Source organism: Hylobates moloch, unplaced genomic scaffold (assembly GCF_009828535.3).
Source record: "Hylobates moloch isolate HMO894 unplaced genomic scaffold, HMol_V3 SCAFFOLD_8, whole genome shotgun sequence".
Classification (NCBI taxonomy): domain Eukaryota; kingdom Metazoa; phylum Chordata; class Mammalia; order Primates; family Hylobatidae; genus Hylobates; species Hylobates moloch.
In genome coordinates, this window is record NW_026652283.1 from 29,657,658 (window position 1) to 29,663,172 (window position 5,515).

The 5,515-nt window shown below is 39.9% G+C and overlaps 1 non-coding gene across 1 annotated transcript; it reads left to right on the plus strand.

Annotated features, from left to right (window-relative positions):
• The first annotated feature begins 912 nt into the window (after positions 1 to 912).
• Positions 913 to 1,019, plus strand: LOC116473930 (U6 spliceosomal RNA). The gene has a single exon (XR_004249492.1). It is a non-coding gene; the product is annotated as a U6 spliceosomal RNA (small nuclear RNA).
• Positions 1,020 to 5,515: the final 4,496 nt, after the last annotated feature.

Here is a 5,515-nt window from a genome sequence, read left to right on the forward strand (position 1 = left end):
GAAAGCCGAGAGCTGTGCTAGAGCAGCAGGGTGGCTGGATTCCTCCTGCCATGGGCAGCTGGTTGTCTCACTGCTGATTTTATCCATGAGCCTTCTCAGAATTAGCTGCTTTCAAATTTTGTTTCTAAGAAACTCAGGGTGGCCCTTGATGAGGAGTAATGGGAGGGAAGCCTAATGACTGAAATCAATAAAAAAAAAAAAGGAAGCCTGCAGTGCTTTATAATGGAAGGAAGAGATTGAGGCATTGGAGAAAATGGCTGCAGCTGAGGAAAGCAAACTTTATGGAGGATTAAAAGAAGGAAACAGACTAAAAATAGACTAATGTGTGGATATCAAAAGGAAGTAGATAATTGCCTCGGTATAAAATAAATAATATTCGAGGATGTCAGAAATTAGAATGAGTTGTCCTGGGAGAAAAGACATTCCTTTTTGCTTAATGGAGATTTTTAGAGAGGATATGGAGACCACTTATGACAGATTTTTAAGGCTTAACAAGATATCCTCTAGCGCTCTTCCAAAACTACAATTTTGTGAAATAAAGTCACTAGTCAAGAGGAGATGTTGTGGATGGAATTGTCTCTTGAACTTCTTCTTTCTGGGTGTTTTAACATTATTGTCTTGTCCCTCTGTGGGTATTAATGAGAAGGCACTTGAGATAAAATGAAGAGCTGAACTGCTTTAAAAACTTTATCTGACTGTGAGGAACAGCTTAAAGAACTACGCAAGCAAAAATAAAAGAGGCTACTCTATGGATTTAGTCAGGTTGAATGAATAATTACAAGATGAGGCTTGATTTGTCCTCGAGGGATTCTTTCTTCTGCCAAACAAATCGCTATATTACTTTGTTAATTATACCTATTTTTATTAATTGACCATGTTAAATGTAAAAGTTCAAACAAATGAAAGTCTATAGTGCTTGCATAAGCAGCACATATACTAAAATTGGAATGATACAGAGAAGAAGAGCATGGCCTCTGCACAGGGAAGTCACACAAATCTGTGAAATGTTCCATACTCTTAGACCCTGAACAGTGCCTGGGCCCTGTGAAAACATCCAGAAAAGAAGTCTACTGACTGTACTTACCCTACATCGCAGATGGAGAAACACCCAAACAAAGAGATGAGAAAGAACCAACACAAGAACATTGGCAACTAAAATCTCCAGTGTCATCCAACTGACCACACTAGTTCTCAAACAGGGCTTAACAGGGCTAAGATGGTTGAAATGATTGAAATAGAATTCACAATATGGATAGGAATGAAGATCATCAGATTCAGGAGCATGATAAAACCCAACCCAAGGAAACTAAGAATATAATAAAATGATACAGGAGCTGACTGGTGAAATAGTCAGTATAAGAAAAAACCTAAATGTCCTAATATTGCTGAAAAACACACAAGTATTTCACAATGCAATCACAAGTATTAATAGCAAAATAGACCAAGCTGAGGAAAGAATCTCAGAGCTTGAAAACTAGTTCTCTGAAATAATACAATCAGAGAAAAATAAAAAGAAAAGAATAAAAAGGAATGAATAAAACCTCTGATAAGTATGGAATTATGTAAGAAGGGCAAATATATGAATCAGTGGCATCCCTGAAAAAGATGGGGAGAAAGTAAGCAAATTGGAACATATATTTTAGGATATTGTCCATGATAACTTCCCCAACCTCTCTAGAGTGGCCATCAATCAAATTCAAGAAATACAGAAAGTTCCTGTAAGATTCTACACAAGATCACCCCCAAGACACATAATTATCCAATTTTCCAAAGTTGAAATGAAAGAAAGAATGTTAAAGCCAGCTAGAGAGAAAAGGCAGATCACCTACAAGTAGAATTCCATCACATTAACAGTGAACCTTTCAGCAGGAACCCTACAAGCCAGAAGAGACTGGGGGCCTACATTCAACATTCTTAGAGAAAAAAAAATATATATCCAATCAGGAATTTCATATCCAGCCAAACTAAGCTTCCTAAGTGAAGGAGCAATAAGACCCTTTTCAGACAGGCAAATGCTAAAGGAATTTATTACCACCAAACCTATCTTATAAGAGTTTTTGAAAGAAGCACTAAATATGGAAAGAAAAGACTGTTACCAGACCCCCAAAAAAAGACAGGTACACAGACCAGCGACACTATAAAACAACCATATAAACAAACCTGCATAATAACCAGCTAACAACAAAATAATAGGATAAAATACACACCAAAATAACCTTGAATGTAAATGGGCTAAATGCCCCAGTTAAAAGGCACAGAGTGGTAAGCCGGATAAAAAAGCAAGACCCAATGCTGTCTTCAAGAGACCCATTTCACATGCAATGACACCTATAGACTCAAAAGGAAAAACAGATGGAGGAAAATTTATCAAGCAAATGGAAATCAGAAAAAAAAAAAAGCAGAAGTGGCAATCCTAATTTCAGACAAAACACTTTAAACCAACAAAGATCAAAAAAGACATAAAAGGGCATTACGTCGTGGTAAAAGGTTCAATTCAACAAGAAGACCTAACTATCTTAAGTACACATGCTCCCAACACAGGAGCACCCAGATTCTTAAAGCAAGTTCTTAGAGGCCTACAAAGAGAACTAGACTACCACACAGTAATAGTGGGAAACTTCAACACACCACTGACAGTATTAGACAGATCATTGAACCAGAAAATTAACAAAGATATTCAGGACTTCGACTCAACACTGGAACAAATGGATCTAACAGACATTTACAAAAATCTCCACCCCTAAACAACAGAATATGCCTTCTTCTTATCACCACATGGCACATGCTCTAAAACTGACCACATGATCAAACATAAAACAATGCTCAGCAAATGCATAAAACCCCACAAAATTATATCAGTCACACTTTCAGACCACAGTCCAAAAAAAAAAAAAAAAAATAGAAATCAAGACTAAGAAAATGGCCCCAAACCATACAATTAGATAGAAATTAACAACCTGCTCCTGAATAACTTTTGGGTAAATAATGAAATTAAGGCAGAAATCAAGAAGTTATTTGAAACTAATGAGGACAAAGATACAATGTATCAGAATCACTGGAACACAAATAAGGCAGTGTTAAGAGAGAAATTTATAGCACTAAACGCCCACATCAAAAAGTTAGGAAGATCTCCAATTAATGACCTACCATCACAACTACAAGAACTAGAGAAGCAAGAGCAAACCAACCACAAAGCTAGCAGAAGACAAAAAATAAACAAAATCAGAGTGGAACTGAAGATGATTGAGACAAAAAAAACATTCAAAAGATCATCAATACTAGAAGTTGGTGTTTTGAAAATATTAATAAGGTGGGGTTGGTGCTTCCAAGATGGCTGAGTAGGAACAGATCCAGTCTACAGCTCCCAGCAAGATCAATGCAGAAGACGGGTGATTTCTGCATTTCCAACTGAGGTACCTGGTTCATCTCAATGGGACTGGTTGGACACTGGGTGTAGCCCACGAAGGGCAAGCTGAAGCAGGGCACAGCATCACCTCACCTGGGAAGTGCAAGGGCTAGGATTGCCCTTTCCTAGCCAAGGGAAGCCATGAGTGACTGTACCTGGAGGAACGGTAAACTCCTACCCAAATACTGCACTTTTCCCATGGTCTTTGCAACTGGCAGACCAGGAGATTCCCTCCTGTGCCTGGCTCAGCAGGTCCCACGCCCACGGAGCCTTGCTCACTGCTAGTGCAGCAGTCTGAGATTGACTGGGGAAGCTGAAGCTTGGCAGGGGGAGGGGCGTCCACCATTGCTGAGGCTTGAGTAGGCCGTTCTATGCTCACAGTGTAAACAAAGTGGCAGGGAAGCTCAAACTGGGAACAGCCCACTGCAGCTCAGCAAGGCCTACTGTCTCTCTAGATTTCACTTCTGGGGACAGGGCATATCTGAACAAAAGGCAGCAGACAGCTTCTGTAGACATCAACATTCCTGCCTGACACCTCTGAAGGGAGCAGTGATTCTCTCAGCATGGCATTCGAGCTCCAATAATGGACAGCCTGCCTCCTCAAGTGGGTCCCTGACTCCTGTGTAGCCTGACTGAGAGACACCTCACAGTAGGGGCCAACAGACACCTCATACAGGCGGGTGCCCCTCTGGGATGAAGATTCCAGAGGAAGGATCAGGCAGCAATATTTGCTGTTCTGCAGCCTCTGCTGATGATACCCAGGCAAACAGGTTCTGGAGTGGACCTCCAGCAAACTCCAACAGATCTGCAGCTGAGAGGCCTGTCTGTTAGAAGGAAAACTAACAAACAGAAAGCAATAGAATCAACATCAACAAAAAGGACATCCACACCAAAACCCCATCTGTAGGTCACCAACATCAAAGACCAAAGGTAGATAAAACCACAAAGATAGGGAGAAACCAGAGCAGAAAGGCTGAAAATTCCAAAAACCAGAACACCTCTTCTCCTCCAAAAGAACACAATTCCTCACCAGCAAGGGAACACAACAGAGAATGAGTTTGACGAGTTGACAGAAGTAGGCTTCAGAAGGTCAGTAATAACAAACTTCTGTAAGCTAAAGGAGCATTTTCTGACCCATCGCAAGGAAGCTAAAAACCTTGAAAAAAGGTTAGACAAATGGCTAACTAGAAACACCAGTGTAGAGAAAAGCTTAAATGACCTGATGGAGCTGAAAACCACAGAACGAGAACTTCATGAAGCATACACAGGCTTCAGTAGCCCATTGGATCAAGCAGAAGAAAGGATATCAGTGATTGAAGATCAAATTAATGAAATAAAGTGAGAAACAGGATTAGAGAAAAGAGAGTGAAAAGAAATGAACCAAGCCTCCAAGAAATATGGGACTAGGCAAAAAGACCAAATCTATGTTTGATTGGTATACCTGAAAGTGATGGGGAGAATGGAACCAAGTTAGAAAATACTCTTCAGGATATTATCCAGGAGAACTTCCTCAACCTAGCAAGGCAGGCCAACATTCAAATTCAGGAAATAACACCACAAAGATACTCCTCGAGAAGGGTAACCCCAAGATACATAATTGTCAGATTCACCAAAGTTGAAATGAAGGAAAAAATGTTAAGGGCAGCCAGAGAGAAAGGTTGGGTTACCCAAAAAGGGAAGCCCATCAGCAGAAACCCTACAAGTCGGAGGAGAGTGGGGGCCAATATTCAACTTTCTTAAAGAAAAGAATTTTCAACCCAGAATTTCATATCCAGCCAAACTAAGCTTCATAAATGAAGGAGAAATAAAATCCTTTACAGACAAGCAAATACTGAGAGATTTTGTCACCAGCAGGCCTGCCTTACAAGATCTTCTGAAGGAAGCACTAAATATGGAAAGGAACAACTGGTACCAGCCACTGCAAAAACATGCAAAAGTGTAAAGACCATCAATACTATGAAGAAACTGCATCAATTAACGGGTGAAATAACCAGCTAGCATCATAAGGACAAGATCAAATTCACACATAAAATATTAACTTTTAATGTAAATGGGCTAAATGCCCCAATTAAAAGACACAGATTGGCAAATTGGATAAAGAGTCAAGAC